Source organism: Pinus tabuliformis, chromosome 4_2 (assembly GCF_031772625.1).
Source record: "Pinus tabuliformis cultivar Carrire ecotype Pingquan chromosome 4_2, CPIR1, whole genome shotgun sequence".
Lineage (NCBI taxonomy): Eukaryota > Viridiplantae > Streptophyta > Pinopsida > Pinales > Pinaceae > Pinus > Pinus tabuliformis.
This window is the reverse complement of record NC_142304.1, coordinates 332,471,245-332,490,668: the sequence shown is the minus strand read 5'-3', so window position 1 is coordinate 332,490,668 and position 19,424 is coordinate 332,471,245. Positions and strand designations below refer to the sequence as shown.

Sequence of the window (19,424 nt, the reverse complement as noted above, 5' to 3'; positions counted from 1 at the left end):
TTGGCCATCCGGATCAGGTGCGGTTCATGGGAGAACACACATACCCCCGAGATGAATATGCTTTGGGTAAAAGACTACGATTACATAGGCGGCTCGTCCGTAAACGCCACCACCACGAGCTACATCGCTCCTCAGCTCAAGAAACTCTGTTTCTTTAAGCTCTCGGACGGTCCCGAGAACTGCTACAACGTCACTCGTCTACCGAACGACCATTATTCCGTTAGAATGTTCTTTGGCCTCAACGAGGACATTTTGGCTGACCGCGAGCCGCTCTTTGACGTCTCCATTGAAGGAACATAGGTTTATTCTTTAAAGCCGGGCTGGAGCATGAACGACGACCAGGCATATGTCGAAGCTTCAGTTTTTGTCTTGGACATTGCTGCCACTATCTGCTTTAACAGCACCGGCCACGGTGATCCTTCAGTAATGAGCATCGAGATTCTTCAGCTTCATCCACAAGCTTATGATTTTGGGGTTGAGTGGGGGGATACTGCCATATTCAGGACTGCTAAGCGGGTGGACTGTGGAGAAGATCAGAGCGTGTACGGTGAGTCCTACGACAAACCAACTTGCGCGGCATATCAACCGTCCTTTGCATCGAACAACTCGAAGCTGATAATAAGACCCCAATTATTTTCCGCACCAAAACTTTGCATAAACTTAGGTTAAAATGCCAATATACCAAAAATATAACGGTCAAACTACTTGGTCAGCGATCGATCGATCGCTAATAGTCCCAAGCAGGGACTAAAAATTGGTGCTGATGTCGGCTCAATGCATCACAGAAAGCGTGAGTGCTTTCCTCGTGTTCTTTATTTCTATTTTACCTAATTTTTTTTTTTTTTTTTTGGCGCGGTGACCAATTTTGAAATGTTTTTTATTTTTATTTTACCAGTTCTTTTTTGGTGCGGTGGTCAATTTTGAAATTTCCATTCTGTTGTTGACTAGGGAGGGGATGGTCAATGTATTTTTTTGGAAGGATATATATAAGTATATGTATTAGTAATTATCTTAAAAGGTATAAAAAGAGTTTGATAAGATTGTTAAATTGGAATTGTTGAACTGGAAAAGTTATATTTTGATTTGAAATAATAATTGTTGTATTAGATTAGGTTGTTTAGCGTGTGTGTTAAGTGGGTAATACACAATTAAAATAATAATTCAAATATTGAGATGATAAAAGTTGATTGAGATATAATTTACCACTTATTTTACCAATAAAAGATTTAAAACCATTGTGAAGAAATATTGATTTTCTAGAATGGGCAATTTTTACTAAGAGGAAACAACAAATAGCGTTCAATGTCATTTTATGAAGGGCCTTTAATAATTTTTTTCCCTATGTCTGATATAGTACACCATTCAAAATGTATGGTGTACTATTATTCTCATTTGTATTCCCTATTATTGATGATTATCTCATTTAGGAAATTATCTACAATTGTTGTCAATCAAGACAATGTATTATTACTCTGCATCAAGTTGAACTGGACCCAAGGCATGACAAATTAGAAGAATCCTTTTATTGTTGTATATTAGTTGCTTCAATAGTAGGTTTTGGATGATATTGTTTGATGAAAGAGATCTTTTCTTAATTGACCACAATATGTTGTCATAGGTTCTTTCATAGTGCATAACATTCTACATATGCATTTGTGGAGTAACTCAAAAACAATTCATTGCCCCATCTCCATGGACTCCCATAGTTTGTTTATAGATATCAAACAGGGTTGGTGCCATATGCACACTTTTGTTAGTAATGAGAAATGAAATCTTCTTGTCACCTACAATATAAGATGGGGCAACTGTTCAAAGGATGGTTTTTATATTGCCAACAATGGAAACTTTTATTATTCTACATCGTCTAATGGATCAACAATACATGGAGATTTTGCATGAAGTCTCTAGTATAATATTCACCTAATGTTTTACACTACCAACAAAATAATTTTCCACTTCAAAGGTAAGTGGAACATATTTTAACTCATAAGTAAAGACACCCTTACTGTTTACAATTATGAATAGGCAACACTCATAGGCATCATTTAGAAATAATTTAAATAGGTTTTATCTTTTCATCATTATTTAATAGTACACAAAAACATAGCTGGTAACGCAAAATAAAATAAAATAAATAAAATATCTTTAATATTCAACCAAAAAAAATGTAGCCCATAACCCATTTTTCTTAGCCAAATTAAATACTTTTGAAAGAGCCTTATCACAAATCAAAGAGTGTTTTTTATTGGAGTTGAGATTTGAAAAACATTTAATTCATTAGAAAATAATTAATAATATAATAACAATTTTTACAATTTAATTAAAATCAAATGTAAAAACTAAGTATCTCATTACAAACATTTCTCCTTCTAATTTTTATACAATTCAATAAAATACAATAAAATATTAAGCAATAGAAAGAAACAACATTCTGCCATAAAAACATGTGAGTAAACCCATGTTGTTTTATCTTAATTACAAGGTTTCACCAATGTTAGTTCCTTCCGTATTAAACAAACAACACAAGTACCTCGATGGCTTGTCCTTCACCTTAGCTTCCTCACTTAAGCCATGGCTAACTTGGTCCTCTTGTCGGCTTTTCCTTCACATTCTCTTTCCTGCTCTAACACCCCTCTATAGATCTTACAGGTCTAATACTGTGTTGATTATCCATGGACACAAAGCTTCTGATTCCCCCCCTTTATGATGATGATGCTTGTGTTCATGATTCACGTTTTATCCACAGGTCTAAGGATGGAGACCCTGACAAAATATTTTTATTTACCTCTCATTATTATTTTCTTCCTTATGTAAAGACTTAAATTATGATGGGAAGTCACTAATGAAAAATATATCATTTACCTAAGTATCAAATATTTTTGAAGATTTTAATTTTGAATGATTTTTTTTGCAAATTTTAAGAATAAAAAACCACTACACTTATTTCAAAACATGCACAAATATAGGAGCAATATCTACAAATAATGACATAAAATATATGAGCCAGTTATCCATATTGAAACATTTATTTTTGAAATGTTAAATATTATAAAGTCAATGTTATAACAACATTGTTTTATCAACATTTAATTAAATGATTTATTTTATCAATAATGCCAATGTGTGAGCTTGTTATGTTGTTGGTACGTGCAACAAAAACCATTGAACTTTCTAAATGTGATTCTAAATGTGATACTTATTCATGTGTATTGTAGCCCTTGAGCAAGTTTGAAAAAGTTGTTGAGGATCCCGACAGATTTAAAATATTAAAAGAAAAAGATTATTTATATTTTTCAAATTTTAATTTATAGTGTAGTCACAATGGTTATTTAGAGTTTTATTATCATTTTGATGGCTAGACAATAAAATACAAATGGATGGAAGCATGATTTTGTACTCCTTAAATTGCACCGCTTGTAAATGGTAACCCTACTTCTTTCAAATTTGTCATGGTTAGGAAAAGCTAACTCCTCCTCCCTTCTGTATATACGAAACTTCAAATAGAAAATTAGAACATGAAATACCTAATGGAAATATGCCTCGTATCAAATTAATTAAGGGTAAAAAAGCATTAACCATGCTCAATTTATTGATTCTACAATTCTAATAGGAGGTGCCTTGGTCATTATTTATATAGTCAAATCAGTTTTGGATGGTTTCTTATATGCTTTATGTGATTTGGTTAATAAATTCGACAACCAAATTTTGGGTTGGAACGTAAGTCCTCAGCGAACTCCAATACATATCAATAACAATACAATTTCCATTTCAAGAAAAATGACACTCTTATAACTTGGACATGCATTCTGAATAAAAATAAAACCAATTGTATATGTAGAGAGCTCAGTGACTAAATCTTGTAAGACAATCTATCCCCATAAAATTTGTCCTCTTTTCTCTTCCAATCCATCAATGGGTTTATTTGTTTGTCCAATGGAAGCTATGCACCACATTAGGATCTCAAGAAATTCCCTGACAGGAAAGAAAAACTGAACAAAAAACTATCATCCTAGAAGTGAGGATCTGGATCCACAAACAAAAACCAATACCAAATTTAAATTAATTTGATTCATTTAAACATAATGAATAATAGTGGCACTTTTATTTTTAATAAGATAAATTTTAATATTAAAAGTAGAGTTAACAAATAGAAACCAAGACGAACTTTTGGTTTAATTTTATAAACAAGATGAAGAACTTGACCAATGGCGTGGCGTATTAACCATCCAAACCTCCCCACCACCGAACCAGGCACATTTGCTTGAACTTTAGGGTTTTTTCCTCCTAATTTAACTCCTTAGTAGCTATAGTTTATAAATATTTTACCATTAATGAAATTTGAATGTTTGTAGAGGGTGGCCTTCCTGTCGCACCTTGAATTGTTGGGAATGGCTACCAATGGTATAGGTAACCCATCTATCTTTGTTCCTTTGAGGCATGGTCTAAATCTATTGAAGTTTTATCCTCCTTCTTGGCTTCGAATTAGAAATACCTCGAATTGTCTTGAACCCACAGTTTCATTGCAGCGAGACTGCTTGGAATTACAAGTTTATTACTAACCCTTGACTCTAATCAATGTTTGGTTATGCATTTCCGTCTGCAAGGAAAAAGATAACTAATTCTTATTCGTGAATTTGTTGTAGGTACCCATCTACCCTTACTTCAACTCCACATTTCCTGTGACTCGGAAACTGGTTCCAAGTATGCCTGAAGGGGGGTTTCCTTCCAATTCTGAGTTACACACATGGATTTTCTATCATGTCTCTGTAGCCTCCTTTGAATACACTAGGTGAATTAGTTAGTTTGGAGGATGACTGATTTATTGTGCTTGGTCTAGCCATATAGAAATAAAGTTTGGTTTCGGCTATGTCGATTTTATTCTCAATTATGTAAACTATACTGTAATAATTGTTTCATAATATTTATGGTATTTTTGTTTTTCCCCTCAGACATTTCCATCATTAGAGATTTCTGTATTTATGGGTAATTACTGAGAAATTTTGGCTCCATACTTGTAGCTGCTACTTTCAATTCATTGCATAATTTCTTAGATATTTTAGACTCTTCAAGGTTACATGTAATTAATAGTTTTGCTTAAACCTCAGAGAAGTCTATTTTCTCTTTTTCCATTGTTTATGTTAACACTGTAATGCTTTCAAATACTTTATTCCTGTTTACAAATATCACATCCTGATTATCGTCTATTTAAGGCTTTACTGTCTGTTTAAGGGATATAAGCGTTAATATTTTTGATGACACAAGAAAATGTCTTCCACAGAAGTAAAGGGATTGTCTCCAGGGTGCCATGAAGGCTCAGCTAGGAGACTAACCCTGAGCCTGCCAAGCGATACTTGTTTTTATCTAAATAAGTTCGTAGACTGCTAGCTATAACTTCATCAGTTTTTTGGGCACTATTTACTATTTCATAACTTTTAATTTGCATACTGATTTATTTCCAATCACAACAATAATCCAGAGTGAACAACAATTTCCATAACCTTAAATTTTAAAGAGAAGACACATACTTCAAACAATCTTAATTAAAACTTATATGTTACTTTCCTCGTATGCCGCACATTCACACTGGAAGTGATGTCTATCCTCCTAATTGATGAGACCAGTCTCTACACTGCATCTCCCCCTGAGCTCTCCTTGTATGCAGGCTTTCTTTAAATACAATACTGCACAGAGGAATTTCAATGACTATCTGGTCCCAACCAGACTTAGTCATGCATAATTATTTTATCCAACTTCACCTCAACAACCAACATGGATAATGATTAGCTATTTTTTCGCAGTTTCTCTTAGCGAGATCACCTGAGGTTCCTTTCTATAACCCTTTTGATTTCTTCTTTTCCAAGTTTTATTTCTGTAGAAGAGGTGAGGGTAGGTAAGAACCTAGCCCATAACTGTCTAACCTCCCAAGCTTGTGAGGCTCATTCGACATGACTTTCCAATGTAACTTGTGCATAAGATAATTAATTAAAAATTGATAACATTAAATTTATTGTTTGATCTTCATAAGGCCCGCTTCACATCATAATGTTTACCATAATAAATTATTATTTACCAGTTATTAGGGGACGTTACATCTTCCCATTCTCGATCAAAACACCATTCCGGTGTTTTCACATCTTCAGAACAAATTTGGGTATGCTTCTCTCATGAACTTTTCATCCTCCCAAGTGGCTTCATCCAGGCCACAATGCTTCCACTATACTTTAACTTGGGTGATAACTCGCTTCCGTAGCGTTACTTCTCTTTGATCGAGTATACATTGGGGCTTGACCAGAAACTCATCGTCTGATTCGACCTACAACAATAGTTTCAAATCTATATATATATATATATATATATATATCAACTAGCAACCCATACGATACACATATTATTTATGAATTTTATTACCTATATATCTTATAAACTGATAACGTATTTAGGATCATATATATATTTATTTAATAGGGAAACATGAAAATATTGTGCATTTGTATGTAACTGGGTAAATCTAGTTGGTAAGCCATAGGTCAAATTCGAGCCAAAATATGAAAATGACCGCAATATCGGGGAACTAACTTGGTACATCCTGCCCAACGCAAATTGCTCTTTTTGGGCTTCACCTGTACATACAAGTGATCCCCAACTTTAAATTTCTGATAACTTCTTTTTTAATTTTTAATCCACATAGTGCTTTTGCCGGTCTTGGGCTGCCTAGCAATGCAAATGCAAATGTTTCCATCTAGATGTGCTCTCTATATCAAAATAGAACATGGCCATAATTAGATTATGATATCATTTTTACATCGGTCATAACAAATATTCATCTTTAAAATCTGGTTTACTTGTTTAAATTAACTTGGTTCATCAAAATAATTCATTTTCTTCCCTAAAAATTTCATAAAGTCATTTGGGTTAAATGCAGATATTGTGATGTCATGTTCTATCCTTTTAAAAGTTTTCACTGATAAAATTACATAAAACTGAATAATTAATAATTTAATTATATTAAGATTAAAAATAATAATTAATAATTTTAAACTAACATTTACTTATATATTTTGTTCTCAAGTTTTTTACCACCATACTTTTTCCATGGGTTTTTCTTTATGTCATATTTGTTCGTTTCGTCTATGCACGACGCAACCATAGTTAGAGGCTTGCCCAAAAACCCTATATTGTAGTTTCATCTATGCAGGGTGCAACCATGGTTAGAGGCTTGTGGGAAAAGCCTGCATTATCATCCCAATAGCTACACGGAATAGGAAGAAGGAAAATGCCCATGATAATTAGGGTTTGTGTTTTGTGAATATTCTTTATTTAATGAACAAAGTGAATTGAATCTTTACAAAAATATAATTAAGATGATTGTTTTGAGAGGCGCTCTACAATCCGATGTCCAAGGTGAAGTAGATAGAGATGTCCAGTGTGAAGTAGTGTATGGGTAAATATGTCCAGTGTGAATGAGATGTGGAGTTAAATATGTGAATATTTTTTAAATGTTTGGATTATAAGTATAAATATATCATGTTATGTTATATAAGATGTGGAGGGGGATAAATATGTGAATATTTAGATGTGTAGGTGTGAGATGTGGAGTTAAATATATGAATATTTTTTAAATGTTTGGATTATAAGTATAAATATACTATGTTATGTTATATAAGATGTGTAGGCGTTAGATGTGTGATACATATGTGAATATTTAGATGAGATGTGGAGTTAAATATGTGAGTATTTTTTAAATGTTTGGATTATAAGTATAAATATATTATGTTATGTTATATAAGATGTGTAGGCGTTAGATGTGGGATAAATATGTGAATATTTAGATGTGTAGGCATGAGATGTGGAGTTAAATATGTGAATATTTTTTAAATGTTTAGATTATAAGTATAAATATGTTATGTTATGCTATATTATGTTATGTAAACATTTTTACTTAGTCAATTACATTGAAAAAATAAAATGATATTTTATAATTAAAATAAAATTGAGATAAAATAGAAAATCTACAGTTTTAGGAACCTACACTTTTTCCCATGATGTTCTTCTCTAATGGTTAAATTATATAAAAATAAAATAAAATTTTAAAAATAAAAATAAAATATAATTAATAATATTAATAAAATTGAGATAAAATAGTAAATTTATGGAGGGAGGTTTTTGGGCTCTAAAGATTCACAACCCATAGCTTTACCCATGTTTATTCTTCTCTAATTCTATTCACATTATTTTCATAATAATATTTCAGAAACCATTTATTTTTAATCCTGGGACTGGTCCAGATAATCCTGTCTCTATTACCTCTGATGACTAAGCATGGTTACAAGTGTTCTACTTGTCTTATTTGTATTATGGAGCTTTTGGCCTCCTAAGTTATGGACTGTGTCTCTAGTTGTACTTATGTTTATATGCCATATGTTACTAGCGGTAGTCAACAAACCTGGTCAGGGTGAGACTACCTGTATTTTGACATCGATGTACTTCTTTTTTGATGAATGAATAAAACCTTGACTTACAAAAAAAATAATGTTATAATGTAATATTTAACATTTTAACTTAGTCAAATTGTATTTCTAATATATTACTTAACATTAGTCCACGGGTTCTTGAATAGATGGTGATTGGGTGCTTTGTAAGACACTCCTTGATGTGAAGTCATTGGTTCAATTCCCTGCCTCAATTGAGGTGATATATTGGACATGATGAGGATGTAGTCCTGTCAAGCTTATATATATATATATATATATATATATATATATATATATATATATATATATATATATTTAACATTTTATTTGAGTGAAATTATATAAAGATAAAAATAAAAATTATAATTATTAATTTAATTATCTTTGCATGTTTTCTATAAGTCCCTTTTTTTTGAGTTGTTAAATAATTTATAAATACTATTTAAAAATAATTTAAATAATTTATTTATCTTACACCTTTATATTTTATTTATTTATTTATAATTTATTCTATTATTTTTATAATTTCTATTCATCCTTCAAATTTCTTTTTTATACCGTATATTCATTAAAATAATATTTTTTATAAAAAAAAATTGCATATAATAATATTTATTAAAATAAGAATATTTGTTATATATATATATATATATATATATATATATATATATATATATATATATATATATATAAAATCTTTTGATCCTCTTCAACATTACTTTTGTTAATTTCATTTTCTCTTTGTTGTTATTTTAGGCAACTTCTAAGTAATTTCCTCTATTGGTTTAGGGTGGCCAAATTCAACCAATCATAGAAGCTTATTTTCGTCCTCCTACTTCAAACCAAAAATTTACACGTGGGCTTCATCTCCAACCAAATCCCGCATGTTGAATTGGAAGGCTCCGTTAAACTCCACCCACTCCTGCTCAGCCTATTGTTGTTCAAGTTGAGTCATAGTAGACTGGTGCAACTACTATTTGTTGCGCTTTCTTTTACTAGACCCATTAGGGATCATTCTTCATGTAAGATTTATGAGTGACTCAACCAAGAAATCCCTATTGGAGAGGGCCACAAAAAAATGGAGGGTGAGTATTGTATATGGGGAATGGAGGGTGAGTATTGTATATCGAGAAATCCCTAATGGAGAGGGCCACAAAAAAATGGAGGTTAAGTATTGTATATCCTTTATTTGGTTGGATGGAGTCTACATAGTTATAAACAAGAAGATACCTTTGTTAAAAACAATGTTTTACAGGTGAGTGTAGCTTGAGACATATTAATGTATCATAACTATATGTTGTTGTTGATCATACTGGGACTAATATTTTATTTTCTCAAATTTCCAAAATGCATTATATGTGCTCACATTGTTGAGAAATTGGGGGAAGGGGTGCTAGACAGGCCATAAGATACAACTGTGGATGGTCGAGGATTGATTTACACTCCCACCTAAGATGGTTGGATAAATCATATGCATTCAAATGGGACATGAGAAGACTAGAAGATGGTTTGAAGCGCTCCTCTTGGCCTCATTGTGAGCAAGAGTGGTGATGTTATTGATTTTATGCCCAACCAGGTAAAAGTTCGTGTCTTCAGTATGTTATGCTGGTTTTACAGTCCTCACTTATTTTGGTAAGGAAAGTGAAACATTCAAATTGAATTTTGGAGATTTCAGATTTATTCAAAACCACGAAGCATAGGAAAAATATTCAAAAACCCTCAAAACCCCTGAAGCATAGGAAAATTTATGAAAAAACTTTAAGCCCCTTAGAGCATAGAAAATTTTATTAAAAACCCTCAAACCCCCTGAAGCATAGAAAAACTATGTCCTTGGCAATTTATCCATGAAACCATACTTCACATCTAATTTTCTTCCAAATTTACTCTTGAAATTTCATTGAAATAAGGAAAATATAGCTAGTTTTAAATAAAAGGTACCCTACTTGAAGAAATATCGCTTGCTTTCGGGCGAATCTAAATGGGTTTGTACTACTGTGAGACTTTATACATCTTGAATTTATATGAGATATTTTTTGTGCAGGGTCTATATCCATGTGAATCTGGATTTGATATTGATAGTGTTACACTGCATATTTCAAATATTAAATATTAAAGTTTAAAGGGGTTTGTGTTATTGTATCATTTGATTTCCTTGGTTGGCGTTGTTGGTCTTGCTAAAAGGGTAAGGCCTAAATCTGAAAGCTTCGACAACATGGGTATGGGGCATGTTCCTTCTTGATGGAAGGGGATTTTCCAAATTGGTACAAACTTCAGTACAACTCACTGCAACAAGTACCTCCATCAATATCCATTTCAAGAGTCAGTGCCTTTTCCATTTGTATTGATCGGGATGTTTATAATTTCTTGTCTATATGTCTGCTTTATGGCTTCTCAAAAGAGCCTTTATTACAATGTTAAAGAAAACCTTGTTCCTTCATTTTTTTTAATAATTCTGGATAGGATTCTCTACTACTTATATCAAGTTGTTCACACTAACAAATTTCAGGTTTGTCTTAACATGGCAAACACAAGGATAGCCAACACTTTTCATAGTCCTTAATTGAGTAAGAAAATTTCAATTATGTATTTACAATGCCTCTCTATATGTATTTCTAATAGAAAGAAACTCATTTTAATTACTCATACATTTCTCAAAGATCACAAATCTGCAACATAATTAGAAAATTCACATATCTAAGTAAAAGCAATGATAGTGGTAATGAAATCAGTCATATCCATAATTGGTTAAGAGTCAAGTCCCATTATACATGTATTGTAATAGATCTTAATGGCCCCTTCTAACAAAGGGACCCATCGACCATTCTCAAGAGTCTACTCAATGTATTTTCTAGTGAAAAAACCACTACTCTTTTCATTATAAAAAGTTTACTCAATGTATATAGAGACCCTACTATATAGAATGTCTGACATAATATTTCGATACCTTATAACCAACAAAATGACTAGTCAGATCACATTTGAATAGTTGAGGTCCAAACTCTTCATCAATACTAAGTACTATAGCAATTATGCAAACAACTAATGTGTATTAAATAATAAATAATAAAACCACCATAGAAAATAACAGTTTTACGTACAAACATTGCTGTATTCATTCATACTAGTCAACGTTCAATTTATATGAACTGTAATGGAAGAACCGTAGATTTTTTCCCAGTTTATATGAAAATATTGCAAGCACTAACCTACTTCAAGTGGTCTCATGTATGCATGTTGTGTATAAACTTGAGACTTATCTGCAAGCTTGCAAATATTAAAAAATAGAGCATATTGTATAATTAGAGATAAAAGAAAAAAAAATCAAATCAAAACCTAAAATATGTCGTCACACAAATCAAATTATAAGAAAAAATACGTTGGCAATCTAGAAGTAGGGGTTTTAAAACCCATGTTGTTGTGTTCGAAAAATCGAAACACAACATTTGCATTATGCAGATAATTTGATGTAAATGAGCAATGTTGTATTTAAGCTCATAGTTTTGTAAAAATATCTACTCCTTTGATATTTTCTACATGACCACTTCTGGTCTCAAAAAGATAACCTATCATATTTGGGATTAATTAGCTGAATAAGAACCTAATTACCCCATAAAGGTGATTGGGCCACATAAAGCTAATTTTGATATTCAATCATATCATATTATATTAAAGTCACATATGAATTTGAAATAATAGCGTGCAATTCACATTTGGGCACATTTCAAGAGGTATTAGAGAAAAAATGGATCTATATGACATAAAAAGATCTTGGCAATGCAAAGGGAATACTTTTCTCTTTGAGATTCAGATTGAGGCAATGGTGTTTGTTAGAAACTAAACTCACAAGTACATCCAATGAGAACTTACTTGTAATTTTGTAAGATCAAGGAGATGTAATCACCACAATTTACCAATCCAGAATGGCTCAATAACATTGTCCAATCATGTACACCATTTTTGTACCTTGTCTTCAACAGAGCATAACATTTAGCTGGAGTTTCTAATTAAGGTGACATTTTTTTTGGAAAGTACAATTACAAGGCATTAAAATGAATGATCTTATAGCCTTATAGGTTATTTCATGAAGCAGGGTCAAAGTTACAAGCTCTGAAAGCTGTTACCTTTTCAGCGCCAAACCCCTACTAGAAAGGAAAAGTCATAAGAACTTTCAATTGTAGTAGGAAAACCAGGTGTTAATTTTTCTTGTTAAAAGAAGATGTCTAGCACACAAATTCTTAGATTTAGATTTTCATTAGGAGGGGAAATCAATTGAATGCAAGTTATCTTTATTTTTAAATAAAAGGCTTGATTGGGAAAAAAATGTTGAAAAGGAGCAAGGAAATATTGAAGTTGATTAAAAATCCCTTGGTAAAATTTTTGAATGTACGTGATAGAACATGTGGTGTATTGTCATTTGTTTGATTTCTCTGTGGTGAATTTTGTCTTTGTGTTTTTGATAATTAGTTTTTTCTTCTACTGAAAACAAAAACAATACAACATGATAAGGAGAAAATCAAGCCTTTCTCTCTTTTTGTTCATTAGTTTGTTGTTGGTTGTTAGAACTCAACTCCATTGTAGGATATAGCTACTAAAAAATCCAGGACCTTTCCTATCTACATTCATATAATTGAGATTTCACATTCTATAGGAATCTAATTGGAAAGTAGCCTTCCTGAGCATTGCTTCATTGAATTAAAGTTTCACTATCCAATTTGTTGTTTGCAATAGGAAATTGATTGGAGTCAGAGGTATGAGGCTACAAATGGGCCTTTAAATGTTTTTGGGTGAAATTCGTTCTCCATGAGATAAATATGGACATGGTATTCATACATTGCCTACAATAAGTGGGAACATTGTGAAAAATGCAAGTATAACTAGATATGCAGGAGTAATTGCAAACAGAGGAGCTCCCAATGCTAGAGTTTCATCCTACAAAGTTTGTTGGCTTCCCAATACAAATGGAGGATAATTCTATGATGTAGGTATTCTTGTTGCATTCGATGCAGGGATACATGATGGAGTTATGTGTTCTTTGTTTCTATCAGATTTGGCTCTGCTCTTTCTAATTATTTTCAAGGTGGAATTGCAATTGGAGCATTCCATTCAGTCTAAAAAGGAAAGGTAGTTGTATGTTCCACTAGAAATGATGGTCGTACTCTGGGGATAGTTTCAAATGTGGCACCATGGATCATAACCATGGGAGAAAGAAACATTAATGTAAAATATCCTTCAAGTGCTATTAGTGTTAGTCCAAGGAATGAAAAGCTACATCTCTCTATGATGATGAGTTTTAACATTTTTTATATAATAATGTTGCAAACAACTTCGCTTCCTAGGATCTCTAGTTGGTTCCTTAAAAATTTGAGTTATATATGCATCTATATATGAATATCTCCAGAATATCTATTGTCGCATCCCCTGATGATGGACTCACTTGGTAGTCCAAAACGTTGGGTTCATAAAATTGTATAACAGGTCATTCCTCCTCTATTTAAAACTATCCTCACCTATATGGATTCATTATATATGCATCTACTATAATATGCTGGAAAATTTATTATTCAAATGGTAGTACCTATCTTTACCCATGAAAATCCTTTGGAAACTATTTACCCATCAATAAATGGTCCATTAGTAGATTATGTTGAAGCTTCACGAGCAGTTAAAGATGGATCTCATGTTTGAAGAAGTAGAATTTAGCAATAAATATTGTTTGGCCCTATCCTCTAGAGTGGGCTATCAGAGCTAGCCATTATGCCTTAGCCAACAAAGCACATGCTAAAAATGAAGCCTCCTGAATACATATGATGTGAAAATATGGAACGGTATAAGGGATATTGTATGACCCATGAAGGTTGTTGAGCATGCTTCAAACAGGTTGGTTGGCCATATGCTCATGAAGTCAATGATTATGAAGATAAAAAGTATGTAAGAGTGGATGATTGGGAACACATTGAGGAGGCAAGAAAAGGCCTCAACAAACAATGTTTCAATTGCACTAATAAACAAATCCAAAGCCCAAAACCTTATGCATCACCAATACAAATGACCATTCCAATTGGTAATATTCCTTTTGAATTCCCTTAACCATGTTTCTTTGTGGAATTCTCACTTTTTGGCATCCTTCCCTCATTGTTTGGTCAGATTTCTGTGTATGTCACCCTGAAGCATAAATAAGTTGAAATCCTTTCAATATGCTTACAAAATGGTAGTAATATGTGGTTCTATTGTTCCTCTCACATGTGTTTGTTATTTATAACCAAGCTCCTTTCTTATTCCAAATCTGGGTTGCTTTTCACATTTGGTTTGTCTCAAATGTTTAATACATCCATCTCTAGACTGCTTTAGAACATAGCTTACATAATTTTAAATGCATACCGTACACATCAAACCTTTGTTAAATCCAAAGAATGGGGAAACGTATGGGAGAAGGAAGGAAAACTGCTTCCTTTTGGGTGTCCCACCATCTCACAGGGGTGTTTTGTTTTACGATTGTGAGAAATGAGATTGATGTTTGGAGACTTAATAATGAATGTTTTATGTTTTCACTTGTCTAGCTAGATTATGAATGGTTTTTGTAGTTTGATTCTTAGCCATTTTGGTCTTCTTTCCAAAAAATAGAGTTGACTTCAAAAGGGTTATTATGAGATAATATCCTCATCTTTATCAGGTGAAAAGAAACTCCAAAAGGCCACAATGCTTTGTCAAATTGGTTTTACAAAGGAATCATTGTGAACACAATTCAAAAGCTAAAAAGGCCTTTCTGCGGATTGTTCATTTACATGGCAAGTATTTGAAAATTTATCAACTTTGCAGAGATTGGTGATTTCAATATAATTGTTTCACAAATAGGGTGGTAGTTTTTCTTTTATATAAATTATTTTATTTTCTGTAATCGCAAATTGGTAAATTCTTATAATGCATATGCATGCGTCAAGTTTGATTTTTTTATATCTATATCCTTCTGATAAAGCAATTGTGATTTCCTTTAGTTCATAAATTTTCTTAATGAAAAGAAATTACGATCTATTCTTGACTGTGTGGGGGTAACGAACCACTCAAGGGTTGTTTTAGAATTTTCTTTATTCTCAACATGATGCTGGTAACTTTTCCTATCTTTTCCCATTAAGAAGGTGCATTCTTTGTATCCCTTTTTTGGAAATTTAAAATTATTTAATTAATAAATTTTTCACTCAAGGAAAGTTGAAGTATGATCTTGTTGTCCCTTGCTTTTTAGATATGCATTTTTTATTTATGTTGTGGCTTTGATTTCATCATTTTTTATCAGTGCAAGGATAAAGAGAGAAGATAAAAAAAGGAGTGAAGATAGAAAGCATGAATTTCCAACTGGGAAAAAAATTGTATAAACTATTACATACAAATTGTGTATGAACTACTGTTGCAAGTGTGGGGTTTTGCTGGTTGCAGCATAGATTAACACATCATTACAACTTGGGACGAGTACATGGAAGCTACAAATTGGACCAGAGCTTGGATAATCGGAAACTAAGTACTGAGTGAGAGTTGGATTGTGGAATGTTGTTTACCGCTTCGAGTAAATATGCTACAACCTGGAGCTTAGAATATACATGGATGTTGTCATAGCATAATAGAAAAATAAATTGACAACATGGATGTGTATCCTTAGGTTCCCACATATACATATATATGGTGTAGCTCTAGTGGATATGAAGAGTGTGAATTGTAGTTTTAATTGATGAAACAATTTAAGGAGAATGTTGGATATTTGTGACATGTTGTGTGGGTGAAATCATTGTCCAAACAAGGACTCCTTTGTTACATTCACTATTCCTACAATGATCTCCATTTTCAATAGGCTTTCTTGTGTAAAACTAAATTAGTTCATAGAAAATATTGAGAGTGGTTAAGGGTTACACGATTAAAAGAGTTCGGTGTTGTGATAATTGCCATCACTATGACATTGAGCGTTCCTAAAGGTGTGAGGTTCTGATGATTTTTGCTTGTAGATAGAAGAAGACACACTTCCTTCAAGTACAAAAACATATAACATAATAGAAAAATATATATAGATAGAAGACATTCTATGATAAATTACTCTTTATTTGATTTCTTTTCTATTTTATTTTATTTTGTAAATCACATCTGAAAGAATGGATGACACTAATAAGCCAATAAGGAATGCATCGTTGCAAAGAGCAGGCCCTTTCAAATATGGTGCGGGTCATGTCAATTCAAATGTGGTTGGAAATCCTGGCATAGTCTATGATCTATTAGTCAAATACTACTACAAATTATTCTGCTACTTGAATTAATTATTATAATTCAACAAAGATCAGAACCATAACATGGATGGTGTTTTCTTGTCCAACACACCAACTTAAGATACATGACCTCAACTATCCTTCAATTATGCTCTCACAATTGCAAGGGTCTATGATTGTGAAAAGAAAGGTGAAAAATGTGGCAGATGGACCTACAATTTATAAGGCAAAGGTGAGGTCTCATCCCAGAGTTTTGGTGTTAATTGAGCCCAAACAACTTGAGTTTTCTAAGAAAGGGGAGGAGGATTTCTAATCTTTTTGAGCCTACAGTTTGGCGAATATGCCCTTGAAAATGGTTTTTATTATGAGTAATTGTTTCCATTTTAATTTTGTATATACAAATTTTAGCTAAGAAACTTATGAAGATGCATATCAAATTGGGGCTTAAATGGGTATTTTTTATTGTGAGAATGAAACTTCATGTATTTTGTATTCATAAGACATGGATTATTCTACAGGGTCTGCTGAAAGTTAATGATGATCAAATATTTCTTTTAGCTTCAGAAGTTGATGGAATTTAGATAAGGTTTGTTCAATTGAAACTGTTTTATGTCTTTTCACCTTTGACACTTACACAAACATTTGAAAGAATATAACATTGTTTGCTTTTGTTTCATAAAATATAACAAAGGGTACATGTGGGGTTTTATAGGTTATTTGATGCAATTATAGAGGCTAGCGATGGAAGTGTATATGACTTAGATGCAAGCACCAAGTTTAAATATGATAGATCCTTTCTGGATCTTTTAGAAGCAAAACCCCTTGGCAAGCTTGTGAAATATGATCCAATAAAAAAGAAGACTATAGTTTTAATCATTGGCCTTGGGTTTGCAAACAAAGTTTCCCTTTCAACAAAAGAAGAATACATCCTCATATGTGAGACATGGAAATAAGTAGATAACATGTGTACATCAACTTTCTATTATGGAGGGTAAGTATTGTATATTGAGAAATCCCAATAGGAGAGGGACACAAAAAAATGGAGGGTAAGTATTGCATATCCTTTATTTGGTTGGATGAAATCTATATGATTATTTTTACCCATTTTTCCATTACTACTACTCCTTGCAGCTTTTTTGATAGCTTTGTTTGATATTAATTTCACTTGAAGAAAGGTTGTAGCCATGTTAAATCTGGCCATAACTTATTATAAGATCGTGACAGATGATGCATATTTGATCTTAAATTGGTTCTAGGTTTTGAGCTTGTGAGGTGGAAGGCTTAGTAGTTGTCACTGTGGCTTAGCATGTTTGCACTAATAGAGCACCACAGTGAGAAGCTACCAATTAGGGTAAACGATCAATTGACACCCTAGCCATTGGGCTTACCAGTAGATAACAAAAGCAACACACATAGGCTTGATGTCCATTTGAAAATAGTGCCCACCAAAAATAACACAAACCATGAGCTCTATGACAACCTAAAACATTCTAGAATTGTACATCATTTAAATTGAGTACCAATCCGTTCAAAGCACCTACTTAATTATTGTTACCACATAACTGGCCATGCAAATCTATCTTTCCCCGATTCAAATTATCAGAGTATAATTTATGTGTATTTTGTGGAAATTAAAGCTCTTGCATGCATAACAAGACAATAAATTCATGTATTCAAGGTTGAATAGACAAATTATAACATATGTGGCACCTTCTGCTTGTAGTCGATACAACCACCTTGTTAAGTTTAGCAATGATTTGCGTTAAAAATTATTTCCTTTTAATCAAGAAATAGCATTGAAGCTTCAACCAATGTTGCTTTACAATATAGAACATGGTATTTTTGTTAGTTCTCTCAATTCCATCCTCCAAAAAATTACAAAATTAAAACAAACACACACACAAATAATAAAAAACAATAAAATTTAAAATTTAATATATGAATATCATTTAGATGATTATGAAACCAAGCTACAACTTTTTTCAATTTAACAATCCTATCAGCCTACCTTTGCACCTCTTTGGGGCAATTGCTAGTTAGTTAATTTATCTTTTCCACACACACACACACACACAAACATATATATATCTTTTTTCAAGGCATTCCTTAACGTTTATTTTTATTGATATTTATTTTCTTTCTATTTTTTTTTTTTTTTTTTAAATAAAATTTTAGGTTTGTTGTAACATTACTTTTTATTATATATTATATTATTTATTTTCATGATTGTTATGAGTTTACCGTTGCATGGAAAATACTTTGCTTAAATTATACTTATAATTATAATGTATTTTTTAACATTCTGATTTAGTCAAATTACATAAAAATAAAATAAAATAAAATACATAAAATTAATAACAAACCTAGATCCATCTTAATTCCAGATTTATCTAGTGCCTAGAGAGATCAAAATTTTCACGTGCAAACCTCCTTTTTGTGTGTAAAAGAGATTTGATCCCTCTAGATATTATATTCAATGGATTAGTGTTAATGTATTGGTCATATATTTATTTAATTTTTATTGATTAGTGTTACTGTTAGTGTGTATATTTGAATATTTAAATTTAATTTTATATTATTCATTGAGAACATAATAATATTTAATTTTCAAAACTACTAAATCAAGAATAGGGGTGGTAGAAGTTGGAGGGGTTTCATTTGCTTCAATGAAAAAAAAGAAACAACCTTCTCTAACAACCAAGTTTAAGCA

The 19,424-nt window shown here is 32.0% G+C and overlaps 1 pseudogene; it reads left to right on the top strand.

The window, feature by feature from the left end:
* The first annotated feature begins 327 nt into the window (after positions 1-327).
* On the top strand, positions 328-17,667 carry LOC149169304 (protein STRICTOSIDINE SYNTHASE-LIKE 4-like; annotated as a pseudogene).
* Positions 17,668-19,424: the final 1,757 nt, after the last annotated feature.